This window comes from Neolamprologus multifasciatus, chromosome 14 (genome assembly GCF_963576455.1).
Source record: "Neolamprologus multifasciatus chromosome 14, fNeoMul1.2, whole genome shotgun sequence".
NCBI classification, from domain to species: Eukaryota; Metazoa; Chordata; class Actinopteri; order Cichliformes; family Cichlidae; genus Neolamprologus; species Neolamprologus multifasciatus.
The window spans coordinates 31,479,056-31,504,694 of record NC_140452.1 but is presented as its reverse complement, the minus strand read 5'-3'; the positions used below and the strand labels follow the sequence as shown (position 1 = coordinate 31,504,694).

Below are 25,639 nucleotides of genomic sequence, written 5' to 3'. Positions count from 1 at the left end.
GAAACGATCATCAGCGACATCATTCAGTAAACGACTAAATGAAATCAGATCATTTTATCACCTTAAAAAAAGACAGACTGCAGCTTCACAATGCAGAGCAATAAAGTATTTTTTCATATGCCTGAGAGTACCAAGTTCTGATAAAAAAAAAAACACAATATCACATATTTATGTTTGTAGTGGATGATGGCTTTATAAGAGGCAACCTGTTATTAAAAAAAGAGCACAAGGGAGGAAAATAAACTCGTAAAAATACAGCTGAGAACAAAACTGTTATATATGAGCAGCAGAGTAACAATATTTGCTGTTAGAGTCCTGCTATTACATGAATCCTTTAATAATGTACACCATGCCCTGGAAATTCTAATTACCACTCAACCACTAAATTAAAGTTAAGATGAGCGTTTTACCAGTAAACCGTCTGCAGCCAATTCATTCATATCGAGCAGAGTTTTATCTTCTAATATGCAAAATCTACAGTATATCTATATATTCCCCATGGACCTTGATGATAAATATTGTAAATTTCAATTAAAGACTCATTGGCCCACTCATAGTAACACTGTGAGTCTGAGAAGCTGAAGAAGTACTTTTATGGTTTGGTGAGCGCTAGCTTTGCATAACCATCATAACCCTACTCCAACTCTAACTAATGTTCTTCACGATGATGATCAGACACACTGTCCTCTTTAAATATTTCACTGTATAAAAAAAAAATGTAAAGATTATTCTCATCTGTTCAGCAACTTCACCTTAAAAGTCTTCAAAAGCAGCATAAACTAAAAATATGTAATTACCCTTAACGGTTTCAAAAGGATGATGTAGCATTAGCTTTTATGACCTGAACACAGCGGGTGAGGAGAAATGAGGAGGCTGTGGAGAGACTTTAGCTTTCAATTATGTAACACAGGAAAAAAATCTAGAGAAACGTGCTTTATCACTTATAAAAAGTTTTCCTCTGATAGCTAAAATTGACACTGGTGAAAGAAGGATTTAAGGAATATAGAGATGAATGAAAATCTAGAGTTGTTTCTTAACTCAGATAAAACTGAGGTCATTGTACTCGGCGCTGAAAAGCTTAGAAATATGGTATCTAACCAGATTCTTACTCTGGATGGCATTACCTTGGCCTCCAGTAACACTGTGAGGAACCTTGGAGTCATTTTTGACCAGGATATGTCCTTCAACGCACATATTAAACAAATATGTAAGACTGCGTTCTTCCATTTGCGCAACATCTCTAAAATTAGAAATATCCTGTCTCAGAGTGACGCTGAAAAACTAGTTCATGCATTTATTACTTCCAGGCTGGACTACTGCAATTCATTATTATCAGGATGTCCAAAAAACTCACTGAAAAGCCTTCAGTTAATCCAAAATGCTGCAGCAAGAGTACTGACAGGGACTAGAAAGAGAGAGCATATTTCTCCTGTTTTGGCTTCCCTTAATTGGCTTCCTGTTAAATCCAGAATTGAATTCAAAATCCTGCTCCTCACATACAAGGTCTTAAATAATCAGGCCCCATCTTATCTTAATGACCTTGTAGTACCATATCACCCCATTAGAGCACTTCGCTCTCGCTCTGCAGGCCTACTTGTTGTTCCTAGAGTATTTAAAAGTAGAATGGGTGGGAGAGCCTTCAGTTTTCAGGCCCCTCTTCTGTGGAACCAGCTTCCAGTTTGGATTCGGGAGACAGACACTATCTCTACTTTTAAGATTAGGCTTAAAACTTTCCTTTTTGCTAAAGCATATAGTTAGGGCTGGACCAGGTGACCCTGAATCCTCCCTTAGTTATGCTGCAATAGATGTAGGCTGCCGGGGGATACCCATGATGCATTGAGTTTTCCTTTCCAGTCACCTTTCTCACTCACTATGTATTAACAGACCTCTCTGTATTGAATCATATCTGTTATTAATCTCTGTCTCTCTTCCACAGCATGTCTTTTATCCTGTCTTCCTTCTCTCACCCCAACCGGTCGCAGCAGATGGCCGCCCCTCCCTGAGCCTGGTTCTGCCGGAGGTTTCTTCCTGTTAAAAGGGAGTTTTTCCTTCCCACTGTCGCCAAAGTGCTTGCTCATAGGGGGTCATATGATTGTTGGGCTTTTCTCTGTATCTATGAAGCGCCTTGAGGCGACATTTGTTGTGATTTGGCGCTATATAAATAAAAATGAATTGAATTGATTAATTAAGATTGGCAGACCAGTTTAGTGATTGTAGTCACCTGTTACCCCAATTAAAGCATCCCAACTGCTTATTTGCCAGTTTAGCACCTTACCCTGCTTTGTACTTGTACCCTTCTTGAGTTGAGCTTGGCTGGTTGGTTAATGGAACTCGAGGTGAAAAAAAGTGTTGGGTAATGTGCAGTGTTGGGGAGTAACGGAATACATGTACCGCCATTACGTATTTAAAATACAAAATATGAGTAACTGTATTCCGTTACAGTTACCGTTTAAAAAGGTGGTATTTAGAATACAGTTACTTTGTTGAAATAAATGGATTACACGCAGTACTTCCCTGTTTCATATTGTGGCGGGTCAGGCCTGTTTGGGTTTTGTTTGACAGCTACGTTCTGTTGTTCCAGGTGGCAGCGATACGGTTGCCATGGTTACAGGGTGACACTCTCTCTCTCTGCGTGTTTCCTGGGTGAGAAAGGCCTTTTTGTTGTTGTTGTGCTAAGCTAATAGGCAGAATGCTACCGGTATAGCTCTAAAGAATGTAGCATCATAGGCAGTGTAGTCCGTGCTGCAGGGAGAATGGACTGCCATACACGTTATGTGTCTGTGAGCGAGGGAGGGAGAAAAGGGAAAAGTACGAGCTGTCATCGAGCAGAAACGGGAGCTGGAAGCATGTAAATATAATAATAACCACTGCAGCCAAGAAGAGTGCCAGACGAGCCCAGTTGTAAGTAAGCTATTAAGACTCGACTGTACACCGTGTTCGTGTTTTCCGCCAAAAACAATAAGTTCTGTTGGAGCAGCCTCTCTCTGTCTCTCACTAGCAAAGTTGACCCAGACAACAAAGTAAAGCTATTTTTCGGCTACGAGCCCGACACAGAACCCACCGTATTAGTCAGAGGTCCCTTTACTACGGTTCGGAGCCGCGGACCTTCAGTAACAGTAATAAATCACAGCAATAGTACATTCATGTAGTTGTAAACAGCATGATAATATATTAAGTAATCCAAAGTATTCAGAATACGTTACTGTCATTGAGTAACGTAACAGAATACGTTACAGAATACATTATGGGGCATGTATTCTGTATTCTGTAATGGAATACATTTAAAAAGTAACCTTCCCAACACTGGTAATGTGTGTGTGTGTTTGTGTGTGTGTGTGTTGCTCCTGGTGACTCTGGAGGAAAAATGCTATGTCCTGATGTTGGAGGATACTACCACAGATGGATGGATCAAACCTTTTAAAAAGGGCCTTAAGAAATAGAACTTTAGGGTGTGTGATTCTTTTACACGTCACTGAAGACGAGCCATTCTGTGTCTTCCATTTTATTTTATATATCACCATATATTGGTCTACAGGTATGTTGTCATGAACTGGCTGTGTGGAGGTAGATGACGACCCAAACGCAAGCTCACGGAGGCAGGAATGGACTCAAAGCACAGCTTTATTGCTGGAGAGAAAAACCATACAAACTAAACTGGAAACTATAACATATTATACGGAGAAACACACGGCCATGGATGAGGGAGAACACGACACAGAACTGAGGGAGACGCAGACATAAATACACAGAGGGTTAACGAGGGAAGTGGGAGCACACGGGGAACACAGCTGACACAGATAATCGTAATGAGACAGGGCAGGAGTGAACACAACATGACACATACTGACGAGAGACTGTCAAAGTAAAACAGGAAGTACACAGAGGTTCAGACAGGAGGAGAGAGCGAGCACAGACATAACGGGCTGGGGAAAACATTGAATGAAACACAAGGAGGGGAGACGAGGGCTCACAGATACACAGAGGGGCACACAGGGGGTAAAAGTCACAAGGGGAAATCAAGGAACAACTTCACAGAACAACCTAGAAACCAGGGCATAAATAAAGAACAAAACACACGGAAACTAAGAATACTGGGCCAACATGGCCCAGGATCATGACTTATGTCAAATATCATAGGCCTTTTTTCCCTCTGAAATTAAACAAGAAAAGCCTTTTTCCATTGAGACAGATGTTGAGTGATCTGTAAGTGAGAGTATTTTCACAACACAAGTCACAGAAAAGTACTTTTTTTTCTCATAGTTGTTGGCGTTTGACCCAAAAATGAAATGGATGCAATGTAATAGCAATGTCATTCTATGTTTCTAATCAAAAATGTTTGCAACAAAGTCCCCATGCTCTACCTTTGCAAGACCACATGCAAAGAATAGTGAGACGAAATGACCCTGGCATGTTGGTTCATAAAAGACAGAATGGCATAAATTTATGAAGTCTCTGCAGGTGGATGCAGTGTGAGCAAAGACAAAGTGAATTTTGGAGCTGGAGCGGTTGCAGCAGACCACTGAGTGTAGACTGATACTCTTGGCAATCTCTACAGACATTCTAGTGAAGTGGAGTGATAATTATTAGAAATGCTGTGTAAAGGCAATAATGAAGACTTTTTTTTTTTTCAGGAAATGTTCCTTGAGGCAGCGTGGATTATCCAGATATACTTCTCATTTCATAAACCTGCCAGAGCTACTTGGCAAACCAAACAGGGTTAACATTTTTTAATGTAGTTGAATAACATCAACACTTTTTCACTAATTATTCAGAGAAAAAACTCAACATTAAAATGGCAATTTTTTTTTAGAAAAAAGCAGCTCCTTAGTGCTGTAGCCTACTGCTGTCACCTAAGACACTGGGCTCTTTGAAGCTCCGCAACATGAGGATTGATTACTTTAATAATCTGTCAAGTGGTTTCCTGCTGTACCACAAATCCCATTTGAATAGCCCAAAGATGTAACAATAGCAATATCCAGCAATATCCTTGCATCTCTCCATTGTGCTGTAGTTCTTGATACTCTACATCCAAATTAATTTTCTTTTGAATAGACTCAGTTCGTGATGTCTTCAGACTGCAGTGTAAAGTCCGGATACTTACAATAATGTGAGAGTTGAATCCAAATATAATGGAAAAATATAATTCAATTATGTCATCTAATGTTGCCATAATGCACAACATACCCAATGTGCAAATCGATGCATTTCCTGGACTGAAATATGCTGTTTTCTGAGTTGTTCCTGGCAAACTTTTTTTCTCATAAATCTCAAAGGCTTGACATTATTTTGTTGTAGTCTGCCACTTGTTTGCAAATTGTTTATTTTCTTCTCATAATTTTATACCCCCACTCCTTGCCCCTTATTTTTTTTCTGTCTTCAGTGGTAGGAACGCTTCATCTATAGTAATTTAGCGCAGGCTATCACTATCTGTTTATCTCAGCTGTCAAAATGCTGGGTGTGTCCAAATCTATTTCCTCTTGAGGAGGCTGTAAAACTTTGTGAAAAAAAGCTGATGTAAGCCAGTGTTACAGAATCTGTCTTTGTGGAGGTGCTAATGTCATGAGAATCAGGTAATTAGAAAATAAACTCTCGTATGACGTGAAAATTTAATTAAACTGCTCATTAGAAGTAAAGTGTGGCTTTTATGACATTCAAGCCTAATGTTAGCTATTGTACCATTAATTTATAACCAGCTGTTGTTGTTAGCTTGTTGTCAGCTCTCTAGAGACAGCCTTAGGTAAGGGTCTCCGTCTAATCTGCAGACAATAATTAATTGTGACAATACCAGGAATAAATAAGGTTGTTTATGCACAAATTATATTTTAAAGTCTGGATTTCAGTTCAGGCTTCAGGTGAAGAGGAGGATAAGGTGGAGATGAGGTAGGAGAGAGCAGTGGTGGAGGATGCAGATAAAAAAGGTTGAAGGGAAGAGATGATAAAAGATAAAAATGTATAGAAGTAAAAGGGGATAGCTTTGCCTCATCTTCACATGAAGCCTTCTGAAAACGTCTCAGTACTGAACAGGAAGAATCTGTTTTCTTTACGCCACACAAACACTTAAAATCTCAACATGCTAGCAATGAGTGTGCAATTGGTAGTCTGTAAGTTGTTTCTTCTTAAACTGCCATATATAGTCTGAAAGCCTTTTGTGATCTTTAAATTAAAAATGACTTGTAATTAATACTTTTTAGCTAAATCAAGGTGTTTAGAGTGTTTCAGAGTCACCCTCTTTTTTTCGATTGGGGATGGAGGGTTAAATGAGCCCAACAAACGCACGAGTCTGTAATAATATTTAAAACAAGTCCAGGGGCTGCAGTGCAGCAGAATGGTTAATTGGCAAGATGTCAAAACAATTAATATTATCTACTGTTTGTTTTAATAATGAGATTCCTGCTGTTGTGCCCTAAAGCAAGGCACTCAACCTAGTCACTTCAATAAACATACACCTGAGGAGATTAAGAAGAATTAAAATTCAAACTGTGATGAGAAGCCCCAGGTAAGGGCATCTGTGGGGAGGAAGACGCAATATAGTAGAGAGACAATACACACACACACACACACACACTACACAAACAAGTAAACACAACAGCTGAACACCTGACCACAAAAGAGTCAGCAGTGCCGAAACCCAAACAATCGGATGCCCCGCTACGAGCGAGCACTTGGTAACAGAAGGAAGAAAAAATTCCTTTTCAAACAGGAAGAAACCTCCACCAGAACCAGGCTTAGGGAGGGGCAGCCATCTGCCGCAATGGGTTGAGGGTGAGGGGGAAGAGAAGAGTTAGGTTGGAGGCAGGACAAAAGACACACTGGGGAGAGCACTAGAGTTTAAAATTAATTACTAACTAATTAAAAGCAATCATTTGTAATCAATAAAAGTGATATATAAACACATGGAGACTGAAAAAAAAGAAAGTGAAGAAGAAACGCTTAGTTCTCCATGGGAAGCATCTCCCCTTGTGACCTCATCATGGTTCCCGTTGACCTGGGGGATAGCCAGATACTTTTAGCTTTGCTTTATGTCTGTTGTCCTATAGTGGTGCTTACTTAAGTTATTTAAGGTGATTTAAGGTCCAACTTTTCGCATCTCATTTTGTTAAAAGCCTGCAGCCTAACATAACATAAAATAAACTGTGGATTTGGCTTTTTAGATGATGCAGATGGCTTACAAATCTAAGGAGCATTTGGTCAGCCTAAGCTTGTTTAAACCAAAGAAATTGCTTTCTAAGAATTAAATATAGAAATTATGACATAAATTCCTCCAGAGATCATCCATCATTAAAAGTTAATAACCTATTTTCTGTGATGTGAAGGAACACTAACTGCTGCACAATGACGAAAAACACACATATGCATACTTTCCAATCAGGTCCCATATGTTATATTTTAACATGCGAGTCCCTGTGGCTCCTGAGGGTGTTTTCCAGAGTCAGTACCAAAGGTTTTTAGCCCTATTTTGTATGGGAGTTTTTAGTGTGTGACAGAGTTGAGCAGCCACTGCAGCACATTCAGCAGATGGCAAACAGCTCCGGCCCATTGTGACCCGCCCAAGGGATAAAACAAGTATAGCTACTGGATGGATTTATTAATGTTTTATAATATGACTGCGACACTGCATAAAAAGTGGGATTTATGTCAGTAAGCAGTCCTGTAAATTGGTGTGGAGAAGCAGGTTAATGACTCTTGACAGGAATTTGGAGTAAGCACAGAGAGCTCCCACTGGTACTTCACCCCTCTTGCCCTGAGGCCAAGGGGAAGCTTTAACATGTAAAATCTGTGTGTAATGCAGTGGATTATACAAATCCAAATTAAGATAGCATGAAGGCCGCCGCTATTGCAGAAATCACACTGTTTTTTAATGATATACTGATTAAAGATCAAATTTATAAATAAATAAATTAAGCTGATATTATTATATTCTCGTAAACTGTAAGCTAAGATTAGATTTGCCTCCACTAACTCTGCTGTGATGAGTGCTTAACCATCGCTACTTAAAAATAACAATGATCAAAAAATCGTTATGGATGTTGAAAGAAAAATGAAACTTGGAATGAAAGGTATGTTTGTGTGGCTCAACATCAATGCTATCCTTTGACAATGCTGTTTTTAAGGGCACGGAGCACAACATCCCCAGGCTTCCCAACATGAAAGGCTCTGGCTTCTGTGGGGCAGAACAAAAAAACATGCGAACACACACAAACATGCCTGAGTCTTACAATAACCTCTGACACTGGATTAAACTGCCGACTTCTTCTAAGCACATCTGACATTTGGCACATTACTTCTGTTAGTCATTAAAAGTATCTGTCAGTGAGCTGTCAGGGTCACCGACATACGTGCTGTATTCAGTCAATACGGATCTGTTGGGCTGAAGTCACCTGAAGCCTCCGCTGAAAAGAAATCAAGTAAAAAAAAGTAGACCTGTAGATCTTTGCCACATTTTGTAAACATAGAGTTAAAGTTTAACGTTTTCGGATGCACTCGTGTGAGGCTTTCATTTTTTTCCGCTTGTCTGCTGCCGACAACAGAAAAGAAAATGCTTTATGTGTACTCTGGATGATTCTTCTGTTGAGTCTCTGCAGACTTGTTAGCTTGTTCATCGCCTCTTTCCTGAACACGTCAAACACATTTCTGACATATTTACCAGTATCTTCTCTGTTTGTGTGACATGAATCCTTCAAAAATCCAAGCCAAGTATGGAAGGACTGGAAAAGTGTTTGTCAGAGAGAAGAATGGGATATGCTGCAAATATATATAATCAAAACTATACAGTTTTGTACAAGACAGACACTTTCCTTTTTTTTTTTACCCATTTAACAAAAAAGTGTTATTCTTCTTTTTAAACCAGAGAATTTATTATACAATCAGAATTTATTATAAACACAAGCTCACCACATGACTGCCTAACATGAATGGCCAATTGGATACATTCCTCTTTTTTCCCACTACCGCGGGTAGTGACCGAAAGAACGAGATTGCGGATACAAGCAGCGGAAATGAGTTTCCTCCGAAGGGTGGCTGGCGAGGTGGTTCGGGCATCGGGCATCCGACATCTGGGGCGACCTTGGCTCAGGGGGTTGGGAAGCGCATCTGTAACCGGAAGGTCGCCGGTTTGATCCCTGGGCTCTCTGTCCTGGTCGTTGTGTCCTTGGCCAGAGGGGCCGATGGCGCGATATGGCAGCTTCGCTTCTGTCAGTCTGCCCCAGGGCAGATTCTTAAATATTTTTGAGTTGTATGGGGTGTCTTGGAAGTGTGTGTGTTAATTATTTAACTGTATAAATTAGTTTTTCAGTTTATGTGAGTGTAGTAAAACTTTATTGAGAAATGTGTATTTTTTAAGCTTTTTTATTGATCAAAACAAAATCATACACCTTCAACCTATCAAACCAATTCAAAACATCAAAAAAGCATGAAACATGGCTGCTATTAAGAATTCCCGTTTCTCACATCCATCAAAACCTGATTATTTTTAAGACCGGATCCACGGTCAACATTTTGATGTTCGCTCTATTCTTCAGGCATTTTACTTCGAGCCTGGCTGTGAAATTCCTGCCACAGAAGGGGCACAGGAAGTGAAAAAGAATACAACATCAAAAATTGAAGAGTTGCAGGGAATTTTGTCACTGCTGGTATTGTGTGACTCCTTTTGATTGGAGGTTTTAGGTCATCGTTGAGTAATTCATTGAGTAAATTTCAAATTAGGTGACATGGTTATTAGTGTTAGTAAATTTGGCCGTATATGACCTAAGTAACGGGCCACTTAGACTTGCACCGAGCATGGGTTCCCTGTTCATCCAGGGAAACCCACGCTGTGAACCTCTGGGCACACATTTTTTGAATGGATGTTAATGCCAGGGAAGATTTGTAACTGCAGCAGAAAACAAGAATGTGCCTCAGCACTAGGCAACCTCCCTTTGTAACGGATTGCATTTGGATTGCATTTATTTAGCACTTTTCGAGACACTCAAAGTGCTTTCAAGCTATTTCAAGAAATTTCACAAACTGGCTTCTTGTTGTGGCATCCTATTACAGTGTCATGATCAAATCCTTGGAGCTCTTTAGAACTATTCATTCTTTCACAAATGTTTGTAAAGGCAGACTGTATGCATAAGTGTTGGACTAGAATTTGCCAAGTGTCACTTTAGCATCATTGTCCTAACTGTAAATTGATGTCTGCTACCTTTTTCTTCACCATTATCGTGCGTGGAATGTACTGTACACTGTAGCACATAAAACAAAGAAATAAACCCAGTTTCTATTTACATTATGAAGTCAGTATGAAATTATATGAAAACACTTAGATTTACCATTAAGGGGAAATCAGAATTTTTTGTGGAATACGCTTTTCTTTTATAAAGTAACTTTATGTTGTAACTACATTGTGATTTAATACCATTTACACACACACACACACACACACACACCTACACACACACACACACACGACTATAAATTTTGAAAGAAAACTTAAAAGTGTTATAAGGGGAATGGGGAATATCAGGTCATTATTATAAACAAGTCAAGACAATGCAATTTTAATGATTAATTCTTCTTTTCTCTCATCTTTCTACTTATTATACATTGTTTGATTGAGGTGCCATTTCCTAACATTAAATGTACTGCACCCATTATTTTAGCACCATCTCACAGATTACACACTTTCTAAAGGTAGCAGTGCATGCAATATTTAATAACTCTGAAAGCCTTACAAGTATATAATTAGGTGTCAAACAAACAAATTGAATTTTTGCACAGCAGATACTCACACAGCCACACACACACGCACTGTTCTGGCTGAAGAAAGTAAGTATTTTGTAGTGCCAGTAATTCTCCAAGGGGAGAATCAGTTACTGTAGCACTAGACACACACATGCACTCACACAGCTGCTACCGCAGTGTTTTACACATGGCAGCTCCTAAACTGATTAATTCAAAGTGAAGTTTCAAAGTGAACTTAATAGACATGGCGGGAGCGTGTGTGTAACAACACGTCATCCTACTACTGTTCCTACTGCTGAAAGCATTGTCACAGCAAAACAAATGAAATTCAATCAAACTCTTATCTCATTGGTTTAAATCAAAGCTGGTTATAGCATCATCATCGTGTCTTCAAATAACATCGGCCTCAAATTTTAAGAAGCATCTCTTGAGAGACAAATTAGCCAAAAAATGTGGTTGATTTCAGAACATGTTTACACAGCTGAAAAATGTTTCCGTTTCTGCCTGGTGAATATTTATTAAGGCTGCAAATCATTTCACTTTTCTCCATATTGAAATCATTAAAAGCCCTAATGATGAAATCCTACAAACCTCAGATTTATTAGGATTATTATGGAGAAATGGAGTCTAGCTCTTTTTTTTCCCTTTTAGTTTTCTTTTCAGAAGCAAACCACCATGCTAAGTACAATACAATGCAGTCTCAATAACTCTGTAAATATTCTGATTTTTAAGCTCTATAATAGGACAGCCTGAACTCAAAATAGTTTACAAGTAGTGTAATAATGGAAGGACAAAGTACTTTGCATTAATGACAAGTTATAGTATTTGGTTTGAGTTCTTCCCTAGTGTGGAAGAAGCAGAGAGGTTCATTTTTGTTTTTCTGCCACTGGTTGATGCATAATTGTGTCGCTGACTTCCTTGGATGATGAGACAGAAAGAGTGAGGCTTTGGTGTGTATATGAATGCACAGATGCAATCCATCAAAACTCACTGATATGTCTCACTAACACAAACATTTGCGAAGTCGCCGTGCAAATGAAACATCTACACACACAGTGTTTTCATTCCTCACGTCCTCCACAGAGAGGCCGTTACACAAGACACAGTGGTCATTTTTAACACCTCTCATAGGCAAACACACAGTATGACACAATAATTTGTGTGCTGCAGCGCAGAAAAGAGACGAGCCAAGTTTTCACTGGGAATAATTTCTGCTAACACGACTTCCTTCATTAAAGAGGGATATTAAGGTTTATTTCTCTTTCTGGGATTTCCAGATCTATCTTTTCGTGATAGAGCGAATTTTGTTTTCTTTTATAATGGCGTTACGCTGTATAACTATTTATCAGCCTTTGAGATCTCCCAGCATGAAGTGTATGCATAGTACAAGGCTCTGATTACAGTCAAAGAGAACCAAATTAGAAGTTATTTCTCTTCAGGAACATAGAAGCATTCATTAGTGATAAAGAAGAGCTCATGAACTCATGTTGCTGTAAAATTCATGAGAATATTCATGATGGTTTGGTTAATATACAGTGAAAAGAGAAAAAACAAAGAAAGATTGTTGAATTATATTCGCAGTCTATTTTTCTGTCTTTGTTGTCAGTTGACAGGTTCCAGGTGTTTCTCTCACTAATATCCATTAAGTAAAGTCAAATTTACTTCACCACTCAAAAACGTAGTGATTCAGATTGCAGCATCAGCACTGTTGGCAACACAAGTTTACATGGACAATCCTTGCTGGCCTGTATCTCCAAATATAAGACTGATAACAATATGTTATTTCATTTTTTTCAGACAGACAGACAGACACACACGCACGCACGCACACACACACACACACACACACACACACACACTTGTGTATTTGTGTGGGCTATCATTGCTACTGGTTTCAATTTTGTTTTCCTTCCATCTGAATTGTTATTCAGAAGTTTAAAGAAAGATTCAAATTTCTTCTACAAACTCCAAGATAAGAAAATAGCATAATAATTCATTCTCTACAGCAAAACACTAACATCTCTGCACCGATGAGACTATACTTTAAGAGTGTAATAAAAGTGGATGGCTGATGATTTGATCACAGGGTTTTATGAAGCCTTTTGCTCTGAAACAAGGTGACAGTAAAGTCTCCTGAGACAACAAACAGCATTGTGTTAAAGTCTGGTAAAGGCATGCCTGAAAGGGGGATATGGGGCACACCTGAGGGTATATCAAGCCTTATCGTCACCACAAAACAGGAGAAAACAAGAACTTCACATATGACATTTCAAGCAACACTTACAGCTAAGCACAAAGGTTTTATTTGTATATATGCCAGATTTAGCTGGTAAAAAAAAAGAACCCATAATCCAGTGACAAACTGTTGGACTGAAGAAATGTGGAACTTTTAGCACCTGCATAACAATGAGCAAAAACCTCATGTCAGAAGAACATTTCAGTCTCTTAGCCCTTTGAATCTGGCAGATTTACTCATTTACTGAACTTTTCTACATGTCTGTCATGACAAATAATGACAAAACAACAACATTTGACAACTAAAAATAGAAAATCACACAACATGCCAAAATAGAATCTTGCTTGACATTTGCCCCCAACCCCCTCCCCCAAGCCGCTTCCATAACATTTGTTATGAATCACTAAATATTCATAAGACTTCTGTCAGTCAAATGATTAAAGGCTTAAGATGTCACTGCGGGTGGTTTATTATGAGAATCAGGATTAATTTTAGTGCAGTTAGTGCGTTTATTATCCAGTATCACGGCAAAATGTGTAATAGACACACAGGTCCACTGTCTCCACTGCACGTTTTGGAGAGGCAAAGCATGAAACAGACATGCATGCAGAAACTGCATTATACTGCAGTTTCTCCAATCTTGCAATATATTGCAAATAAAGGATTTAAAGTTTTTAGTGAGCAAAAAACATATGAAGTAGATTCCGGGGTCCTTAATGGTCAGAAATGATTCAGCTAGCTAATATGTATATAAATGCAAATGTTTTAATGATGTTTTTAAACATTTTCCTGTGATTATTTTGATATTGGCTTGAAAGAAAATAGTTCTCTCTGCTGTTACTGCATATTACTGCAACTTCTGCATATGTGTACAATTAACGTTTTGGAGAGGCAAAGTGTGAAATGGAAAATTTTACTGTCAATTGACAACCAAGACAGAAAAATATGCATGCTTTCTGGGCATCTGTTTTGCTACAGTTGTTATATTCATTTAAACACAAATATTCATTCACACAAATATATATTAATAATTTACGTAACATTTTACTGAATTATTTCATTTAAATCCCTTTCTTTCCCATAGGCACGTTAAAATAGCATCACACTGTGATGTCAAAATTTAACCCCCCCCCCTCCCCTTACATTATGCCATTAAGCCAGGCATGGGCACTTAAATAGGCAGGTAGGGTATATTTCTACATGTGAGCCCACACAAAGAAACAAAAAATACATCTAGCAAGTTTCCACATTCAGCAGTCCATGATTCCCACCTAAACCAAATGAAATATAAAGTAGCAGATCTCAACTTCGTGTAGATAATCAGAAATTTCTTGACATGAAATTTAGTCCCCACTGGATCTGTTGTATAAATTCAGCAGAGGAAGGGATAAACAGAGCCACCACATCACCCTCCAGCAAATCCCCAATCAAAACTTAACCAAAAAATAAAAAGCAAACCAAAACAAAATCGTTTAAATCCTTGAACCAACCTTTTAAAATATTAATTTCAAGACTTAAACTTAGTTTAACAGCACTGAGAAAATCCAGGTTCACCAACACCTAAAGGGCCAAGCTGCTATATCATGCTTCAGTGGAGGATGATCGAGGGCTAGCACAGCATGTTCCAGTGGGAACAACAGTGATCGCAGCATATCAATCTGTATGACAACTGCAAAGTGGTGAATAAAATATCACCTGTACATCTATCCTCTGGCTCTGCCTCGTCCAGCCAGTTTCTCCCCTCTGGGGCTGATTCAGCTCCAGAGCACCAGGATGTTATTTCAAACCTCGAATACTTCCTTTGCCAGTCTCATATCTTACCTTTGGGACAGATTATGGTTCTTTTTTCCTCAACACTCCCATCCTGGCTTCTTTTTCTGTGACAGGGTGCTTCTTTTCCTTGGCTATGGATAAAGGCTCTTTATGCCAGTCAGCTGGCTCAGCGGTGGGATTCTTTTATTTGTTGGTTGCTGTCAGCCGGCTGAGTAACCTCTGGCAAAATAGCAGTATTTGTGTGTGTGTCTGTTTGTGTGTGCGCGCGTGTGTGTATTGTGAAGGTGCGTAACCTTGGCAGTACACTGAGATGTCTTTGTGTCTCCTGGACTCCTGCCTGCTGTCTCTCCCTATTTGTGGGTCAGATCCACTCCTGATTCCTTTCCTGACACTGGCAGCATAACACATGACATTAAAACACCAAACCCTGATGCCACAGAGCCCGTGGAGAGTGAACCTTGAGCTGTTGTCTAGCGAGCTGTCACCGTGTCTAATGTTTGCTCTCGGCTTACAGAACTGACATGTCTGTCAACACACATAGATTATTTTCAACTTCTGTAAAAAGGTAATATTTTAAAATAAATTGTCTGTAAATCAATAAATCCACACATTTATATAAAAATGTTTTAAAAGATGTTTACTTTATCACTATTACAAGAAATACAGTACATATGTGAAGCTGATATTTGGTATTTATCTATGTTAGAACAAATTTATAACATGTTTTGGGGGATAAAATAATAATTATAATGTATACTTTATTGACCCCCATGGGGAAATTACTGCATTTGACCCATTCACTCAGTGAAGCAGTGGGCAGCCACTAAGCAGGCAGGGACAGTAACTTGCTCAGGGGTATCTCAGGGTAGCAGTTCAGTGGATTCGAACCCCTGCCCTTCCAATCACGGTGCAACCGCTCTACCTACTGAGCTATCCCTGCACCAAAAAATGTAAAAACTGTAAAATGTAACATAAAGAAAGATCAATGTTAGTCTCACGGGCTAAATTTACCATAAAAACAGTACCTACAGTGCCAACCAGTGGAGGAGATTAATATGATGATCGGCTTGGAGCTCCCAGTCAGTTCTGAAACATCTCCAGCGCTGGCTCAAGGTGATTTATAGGAAAAGAGATTTCATATTCTCCTTAATCTTCTTTGCTCTCTGAATATTTTTGAAGTGTCTTGCATAGCATTTTGATCCATATATTAAAGAGATTGATTTGGTTGGCTTACATTTCAAAACAGTGTGGGGAAAAATGGCTGAGCAAAGGAGAGCAGATAGAGAGACGACTGGGAGGAGTTAATCATCCCCAGTCTAGTCAGTGTGAATATCTATGTGACTCTATATATGTCTCTTTAAAACCACATTAGTACAGAGAGGCCTCAATTTATCAACTTACACAATATAAGTTTATAAATTTTTGGCTTCCAGAGAAGTGTCCAGAACAAGTTTTCAAAAATCCTGAGCATCATCCAGAAAGGACTGCTGAATACGAAAGTATTCACCTATTGGTTTATTAATCTTTCCATAAATATTCACCAGAATTGTTTGATGTAGTACAGGCTCCATGTAGGCACGAGTTTCAGGGGTGTTTAAGATAATACGCTGACCACACATATGCACTGGGAAAAAATGAAAGGTGGGAGGGAAGGTGAAACCTTCGTAGATGGACTCCTGTCAAAACACATCACTATCACTGCACAGAGCCAGAGAAGCAAAGAGTCAATTACTGTCTGACCCTCAGAGATTTTCCTACCTCTATATTTAAAATTCACTGTTTCCAAACATCCAGCTCTATTGAACTAGGCAGGCCCTGCAGAGAAATGTAATACTCGAAAGCTGACAGTTGGTTCAATCACTATGTGGAACTAACTCCTATTTCCTTACTTCTTTACAGGGTAACAGTGCATGCCTAGAGAACCACAGCTTTCACTTGGTTTCACATGTCGGGGGGGAATAGCATGCCAATGGTAAGCAAAAGTAAGCAGAGGATGTTGGAATAAGCAACCACAGAACAGACATGACAAAATGAGGAAATGTAATTTAAAAATATGTTTATTTTATTGACAGTAAAACATAAAACAATATTGTTGACATAAAGGCAACAAAAGTAAGTGATACTAAAAAGAAACAGCCAGAGTAAACAACTAATTATATTACGTGGCAACCAGCCACTAGCATGATTGAAAAAAGGGTCTTAGAGAGCCAGAGTTTGTCAGAAATAAAGATGGGAAGAGGTTCCCTAATCTGCACAACCATTATATATACAAATTGTGGAAAAACTGTATAATATTTGTTCTCAAAATAAAGTTGTAAAGACTAAGAATATCTCGTTATCAACATTGTATAAAAATAATGAAAAGATGCAGAGAAAGAGAAATCTCTGTGCGCAAAGGCTGAAAAATCAGTAAATGGATGCCTGTGATCTTCACATCCTAAGGCACGAATATATTGAATATATATTTATTTTTAGTGAGACATGGACACTTTATTCTCTGCAACAAAGGAAAAAGGGACCGTACAGCTTGTTATTAACACTCAGCTCTCAAGTCAAACACTTGCATCTCTGATGATATGAGGGTTCGTTAGTGCCTATGGAGTGAAAGAGTCGAGGTGCTGAACTGGCCTGCCTGTGGTCCAGATCTTTCACCAATTGAAAGCATTTAGCACACCATGAAGTAAGAATGGGACAACATTCCATCTCTAAAGTCCAGCAAGTAGTCTCCTTAATTCCAACATGTTTACAATTCCAAGACTGTCTATCAGGTGACCTGTGTATCTGATATTCTTAGCTCTGTGTTTAGCTACAATTGTATGTATACAATGTAATGATGGGTTTCTCATAATTTATTTTTTATTTTGGTGTAATGTGACAAAATTTGATCATTTAATTTTTTTTAATTTGATTGTGTCAGTCATATTGCTTTACTTACTACTAATTGTCCTACTATACACATGCATGTTCCTGCTACACACTATGGAAATGCCACATTCATATTTTACAATGATTTAACATAAGAGGCCAAAGACTGGCTATTTAGTGTTTTTTCTGAAATTGGGCCCTAATGTAATGACAGAACAACTCTACTTTAGGGGCCCTGTTTTAATACACAATAAAACCTCACATGACAAATTTAAAATGGGTGTTTTGAATTCATGGCTGTTGCAAGAAAGCAGCAGTCTTTGTTTAAAAATTGTCTCAGCTTGGACCTTTCTGTGTGGACTTTTGGATGTTCTCAATGTCCCTCCATGGGTTCTTTCAGGTAATGCGGTTTCGTTCAACAGTCCAAAAAACATGCAAGTGGGCTTTCTTGATGAGTCTAGACCAAAGGTGTGAATATGAATGACTGTCTGCCTCTTTATTTAAGCCCTGTGATACATTTGTGATTGGCCCATCTTTTGGTCAATGTCACTTATAAGTTCAAATAATTTAAAAGAAAAACTAGCACCAAAAATATCTTAAGAATGTTATGGAATATTTTTCTGTCAACGAAGTTGCTGCCAAATACACCATCAGAAAACATATAAATTTTAAAAAGTACAACACATGAACATAAAATAATCTTCGCACATAGGAAAAAAAACATCTAAATGGGTTACCAGTTCATCTCTGTGGCATTTGGGCCATGCACGTGGGTCCTCAATCTAAAGCCCTGACAGTCCGCTGCCAAATTGGTTCTCCTCCAAACACAGCAAATGATGATAAATTAACAGCTGGCCTTGTTTGTGAGAGACAGAGTAGTCAGAACAAGCAGCTACCTGCCGCAACTGCTTTGACACTCCACAGAAGAAAAGCTGCTCATACAGTACTTCAAATGATGAAAAACCAATTTAATTCAAATGAAACATTCCTGGGGTTTATTACATTATTAATCTTACCAAAACTGGAACTTCAACAAAAATAAAATAGAAAGAAAGAACAGTGTGAAAAGGCTTTAACTGGCAAGTGATAATATATCCCTTGGAACTCTGAGTAACTGCAAACGCACACACACAGACACACACATATGAATGCATTGTAGGTGGATAAGATGGCAAAGACTGAAACATGTGCAGAAAGAGGACATAGAGGCAGCGGCTGAATCCTAAATGTAATAAACTTCTAAGAGATGCACCAAATCCATAGCTATCATCATCATCATCACCCTCTAGCAACGAGGCACATCACGAGCCAACACAGTTCACTGATTGTGTTAATTACTCTGTCAGTACACCAGCATGACTCCGATTGTTTTGAGTTTTTAAAATCAGAATGACAAAATACTCAAATGAGAAACGTCTCTTGGTTCGCTAGAGCCGCATGCAAAACGTGGGCAAAAAATGGGAGAGAACTCGTGGTTTTACCGACTTAAAAAGCAAAGTCTCACTAGTGGTTTAAGATTCAAGACAGGCAGAAAGCTCTATGTGTGACCTGAATAACAAGAACGCACTTTGGCAAAGAAAAGAGAAAGAAAATAAAGAGATACACAATGATAGTTAGGAGAGTCCCAGGGATAGACAGGGTATCACTATCTGCTCTAACACCATGGTATTACAAATATAAATTCACAACCTTCTGGCCAATCGATATCTGACACTGTATGTGCTTCACAATGGAGAGAAAGAAACAGGGCAAGTTATACTAGAGGTGGAACAGGCAGATGCTGAATACCATCACTTGTTGCTGATATAACATAACAAATTATAAAAGCAAAATAAATGCATGCCCCTAATACAACCCCATTCCTGTTTGCTCTTGCTCCCTACATTCAAATATTTTTAGTGCATACAGACTCTTTCCATCTTCCTCCCTGCACTCCAGTCCTCCTCCTCTCTACCCGTCTCCCTCCTAATCTGGTACTTAATATCAACCAAGCTGCTTTTTTGTTGTCAGTGTTAAAGCAAATCCAACATTCCTGGTCAGGCTGTATGCTTTTCTGGGTCTTACATTCTAGTGAAGGAGAAGAACAGCTAACTGATTCAACTCTCAGCTCCTTGAGAGAAGCTCAATCAGCCCTATTAGTGCAGTCATGGTTGGAGTGAAAGAGCGAGAGATCTGTGAGGTCAGGCGAAGCTTTGACTAAACAGTGGGGCATTTTATGGCCAGGCTGAGGTGTTGTTGGGTGCTGCCAAAACTGCACTAGTGTGAAGAAAGCACATAAATAACTTGATTAATGGGTTCATACCCACTGTGCAAAGTGGCATCAGTGTGACGTCTTTTTATAGGTCATTTTTGGACCTCCAATTTTGGTCAACTGAAGAGGTTTTTTTGTACCACCAGGTCTTTTTTTCAACATCTGCTGAACGTCTAGTGTTGTTGTCGGAAGGACCTTCATGTACAGGCTATTTATAGTCCAAATGTGGTTGTTGTGGACGTCCTTTCAATAGCTACCACCTTGGACTTGGTTTTTTTGTGGGGGTTCAGGAGGGCAATAATGTGCAAATAACATTTGTTCTTATTATTCACACCTTTCTTGCAAAAATCTATGTATTTTCCTATCTAAGTTTACTGTGTTGTGTGTAGTTGTGTTTAGTCCTGACGTAAGGCAGTTTCACACTTTCATTGTACGATTGTACTAAGTATGACTGTGCAGTGACAATAAAGAGTTATCTCAATTTGAAAAACAAAGTTTACCAAATGATCACAAATTAGTATTTGCTGTGCTGCAACTGTCATTGGTTTACTTTACTGCTCAAGAAATATTTTAAACCAAAAGCAAGTTCTGAAGCCTTGTACTGCCGTCCCATTACCCTGTTGTACAGTATTACAGCTTCTATTATTTAAAAAAATAAATCATCATAACAAGAAGCCAGCATCATTCCTACGAAAAAGGATCATTTGGTTCTTAATCAGTTAAGTTAATTTTATGAAATGTGTTCATGTTGCTACCAATAAATGTGGTTCACTCAGTAAAACAGCTGTACACATTTGGCTGCAGAGATCCACTCACTGTAATAGCTCATTCACATATTTCAGCTTTCTTGAACAGTCTGTGGAGTGGACAGGAGAGAAGGATGTGATAGGCTTTGTGGTAAGTAGCTCATTTGTCTGAATTAGTGTCTGATAAACAGTTCAGGTTTGTTGCTATCATGCTGTGTAAATCTAAAGGGTTTTATAACTATACAGTGCTTGCATCTGCTGCGTGCTAGGTGTGCTTAGTTTTTATGCTTTGTGGTTATTTCTGTGCATATCCCAGTTAACCAGCAGATTAACTTCAGTTATGCCTGTTGATCCATCACTGTGGTCTCCAGGCTGGTCCAGGCAGACCACAGGGAAACACCACACATCTTTCTGCTTTCTCCTGTCAATGCTCAAATATTTTTTTTGTACAATTTCCTTGATATTCTTTACAGTTTAGTAAAGTTTATATATTTGTTTATTTACAAATCTTAATAGTGTTCATAAAGAGACTAGTTGATTTATGTTTTATATTATTCTAATTCTGCTTCATGATATTAGAGTTTATAATGAAATATTTGCACATGTATAGTCAGTATGAAAGAGTTGTTCTGTGCTACACATCAGTCTTGAGGATTTGTTGACTTTTTGAAAGTTCAATTTGCCCATTTACCTACAGCTGTTATTTCTATTGCACAGCAGTGGGAGTACTCATTTATCACTGGCTTCACTTTGATACTGAAAAGCATCTTAAACACGGTAGAATTCTAGAGCATGTTTTGATTATAGATTATGGTTTTGATTGCACACTTGTTATCATTCCATAGAATTCCTTCTTTCGTTATTTTATGTTTTTGTGAAATTCATGCTGTTTATGTGTATCTAAAGCATGTTTAATGTTATAACATTCATTAAAATGACCTGAAATTGAATGATTTGAGGAATCAAAATTTCATATACTGTAGATTTGTCCTAGCAACTTTTTTCCTTTTCTATACCTTGACATCATTTTGTATCCATCTCAAATAATAATAAAAAAAAACAAAACCTGAAGTAGCATTTAGTAGCTGGAACTCATATTTCTAATTAAATATGAGGTCCAAAGAGATATTGATTCAAGTGAATTTTACATTGTCGTTGTTTTATAGTAAATTATGTTTATTTGGCTCCAAGTCAGCACACACTCTTGAGAGCTGCAAAAATGATCATGGCTAAAAAGCTACAAATATGAAAAAATAATAATAATTAATATCACTACTCTCTGTATTTATAAAGTAACATAACCCCCACTATAATCCCGAATACAGCAATGTGTGGCAGTTAGTCCTGTTGCTCATGACACTTGTTTTCACAGTGTTACTGTCGATTTGCTGCAAACCAATTACGTCTATCGGAGAAGTTGCAGTACAATCTGATATATGTTCCCTTCCACCTAGAGTCTAGTCATTTTTGCTGTGCTGCATTAAATCTTCTGACAACCGTACAGAAAAGTACTTTGTTTGACTATCAGTGTTTCCGATGTGGAATGTGATGAAGCACCGTGCGTGATGTCTTTTCTGGTGTGCTGAATACTAATTGTAGGCAAAATCTCTTGGGGGTTAGTTAATTACTGATGACTGTCAACTATCTGAGGAAGCAGGGACAAGCTCAGCGAAGTAAAGGCTGCCATTAAACACCTGGCTGGGGACTGAGACAGATGGAAGACTTTTTTTAACCTGTTGACAGGGCTGTGGCACTCAGAGGGAGGGTGCTGTTCACAGCTTGTAGTAAGACATAACACTAATGTTATTTTTTTAAGGCTCTGTTTTAAAGATATAAATCTGACCACAACAGGATCTGGGAAGAACAGCAAAAAAAATCAACATGTCAGTTAGAAAGAGAGAGAGCACAAGAGACTGGTTGTTCACGGTCTCATGTGGCTATTAGACATCTTAATATATTCATATAACAAATCAAAATAACATCAGCAAAAATACAACATGCTTTTTCTCTTAAATGGCCCATCTCACTCTGATATGCATTTTTCAACTAGCTTGTTGTGCAAAAGTTCCACTGTACAATTACACTTAAATGAATTAAAACAAACATTTGTACATACTACTGTGGGCCATATCTGCTTTGGAATGGGCACAAAGAACTTTGACATTCTGAAAATGACATCTGCTGTTTAAACATGATCTTTGAGCTTGGGCTTTATGAAGAACCGAATGCCTTCAAGTCATCATAAAATCAACTGTACAATAAGGCAACAGAGCACAACAACACAAGTGTGCAGTGTGAAATTCTAGAGCAAGAGTGCAAGAGAAATCTGAGGAAAACAACCAGCAAGAGACAGTAACCCATGTTTAATTCAAAATCACACCAAAGAAAGTGAGGAAAGGTCAGCAAAAAAACCCAAAAAAAACAAAGAATACAAAAACTTCCTCATGTGTCATTTATATAAGAAAAAATGTGTTCTACCTGTATTCAAGACCCATGAAGGTTCAAAAAGGAGGAGACCAAGAGACAGCATCCCAATAAAAGAGAAAAAAGAGAGAAAAGGACAAATAATTAACAATCATCTGATCGATTGAAAGGTAAAGTAAAAATAATCAGTTAATCAGTTCAGATAAAAGACAAAAAACAAAACAGTCAACATATTTCAAAAGGTGCAAATTTTACTTTGGAGGCGAACCTTCTCCATTACTCGTCTTCTCCATTACACATGGTTAGTGGTCATTTGTTTGCAAAACTTCAAATAGTTTCTTCACCAGCAGGTCTGCTTGGTTTCCTACACTTTTCAATTTATTTAATATCCAAAACTGGTTCTGTAGCAGAAACAGTGCCTGTTTTTACCCTAACAGAAGTTCCCAGAAATATCTATTCTGTGAGTTTTTGCATTAAAATGTCATATCCAGGTTTTAAAAAAATCCAAATTAAACACAGAAGCACCCCAGAATAGAATACAGTTGCATTAAAAACTTCCTCTAATGTGATCTTTTTTTTTTATTAGAAGAAACTCACTGGTGGCTCAGCATCAGACAAGAAAACCTCTTTGATTTCTAAAAAAAACAACAAAAAAAACCCCAAAAAACAAACCAAGGAAACTTTGAAAAGACAACCTTAGTGACAGAGATTCCTGTTTGCCAAGCTCAGGTACTCCTGACTGTGAGGGAACATGATGCACAAAACATGCTCCATAATGAATGATACACTGAATGTGCTCACAATATTACATTTTAACTTTTGATTCTCAAATTTCCCTTAGTGATTTGCCATTTTTGCCATTATTTTATGAAATGGCCTCAGTCCTTTATCTAGTTCACTCTCTCTCTCTTCTCTCTCTCACACGTGCGCACGCGCACGCACGCACGCACGCACACACACGCACGCACGCACGCACACACACACACACACACACACACACACACACACACACACACACACACACACACACACACAGGTTACCATGACTGAGAGAGCAGCAGTCTGTCCTTATAATCTGTTTTGTCCTCTGCTGCTCTTGAATCAGCTCGAAAAACTAGTCAGTATTTACGTATTTCTCTTAACATCAAAAGTAATGCAAATTCCTTAATCGGGAATTTCATGACGGAATTTAGAAGTACTATAAAAGGATAACACAATAGGTGTGTACCAACAGAAGAAAAACAGTATTATTACTCAGCCTACACAGGGAATCAAACTTCAGTGCAGTTTTATCATACGCCACTTCTTGCATCACAGTGTGTCAAACGTTTTGCTTTTTCAGGCAGGAAAATTAATGTGGTGGAAGATTAAAACAGAAAGCTGGTAAACACCCTGGACCCAGTAATGACATATGAAGATAAGATAATGCCAAAGCTTATCTGATTTCAGACTGCACACCTCTTTCACCAACATCTGGCATGTAATCAGTTTGAATATTACTGCTGTGTCCTAGAGAAGCTATGTGAAATTCAATTCATACATCCATTTGTTTCCTTTATAAAAGGAAATTGTCCTATTATGTAAAAGCCTTGAAGCCTGAAATAATGGTAGAAATAAGGTGAGTAGCCTGTTGCTTTTGAGCTCAAATGTATCTTATTTGAGATCTAGCCAAAAACTAAGATTAGCAGCAAACTCCTGAGAGTCACAAACTGACTTTTAAGGCCATGAAAAGCAGGTAGGTGAGGAAGAGACAGAATGATGGGTCAGTTACAGCGTTACTGTCTGGGAACACGGTGCCCAGATGTTTTCAGTTGGCACATAATAAGCGCAGCCCTGCCCATCAGGGTGCTGGGACACATACAGATGAAAAAAGGATGAGAGTATAGAGCAGGGGTCATTCCTCCCAACAAGAAGGTTCCCACAGGGATACCACAAAACCCAATTTAGCAGTCAGTGTGTCATATCTGATATCAGGGAAGCAACATTATTACCTACACTGTCGAAACACTCCTGCACCTAGGCAAATGGATCTGAAAGCAAATTATGGCAAGGTTAGTGGAAAAGAGGAAGACATTGATGGGAACGCCCCTCACCCCAACCAAAGCTGGCATAAAAATTTACTACAGTAGTGCACAGTATGAAGCATTGGGTACAATACTGTCTTTGGCCTTAATGTTTTTCATGTCCAATCTACAGGACATAAGCAATAAGTTCAGAAAAGTCAAGGATACCGGTCTACAGTGGCTTGCAAAAGTATTCGGCCCCCTTGAACTTTCCCACATTTTGTCACATTACAGCCACAAACATGAATCAATTTTATTGGAATTCCACATGAAAGACCAATACAAAGTGGTGTACACGTGAGAAGTGGAAGGGAAATCATACATGAGTCCAAACATTTTTTACAAATAAATAACTGCAAAGTTATTCAGCCCCCTTTGGTCTGAGTGCAGTCAGTTGCCCATAAACATTGCCTGATGAGTGCTAATGACTAAATAGAGTGCACCTGTGTGTAATCTAATGTCAGTACAAATACAGCTGCTCTATGACGGCCTCAGAGGTTGTCTAAGAGAATATTGGGAGCAACAACACCATGAAGTCCAAAGAACACACCAGACAGGTCAG

The 25,639-nt window shown here is 38.5% G+C and overlaps 1 long non-coding RNA gene across 1 annotated transcript in view; it reads right to left on the bottom strand.

Moving 5' to 3' along the window:
- The window catches only part of LOC146504383 (uncharacterized), a 36,876-nt gene extending 11,443 nt beyond the window's left edge, over positions 1-25,433 (bottom strand). The window contains exon 1 of the long non-coding RNA XR_014868614.1: positions 6-25,433. This is a non-coding gene — a long non-coding RNA (uncharacterized LOC146504383). The remainder of the gene's footprint in view (positions 1-5) is intronic.
- Positions 25,434-25,639: the final 206 nt, after the last annotated feature.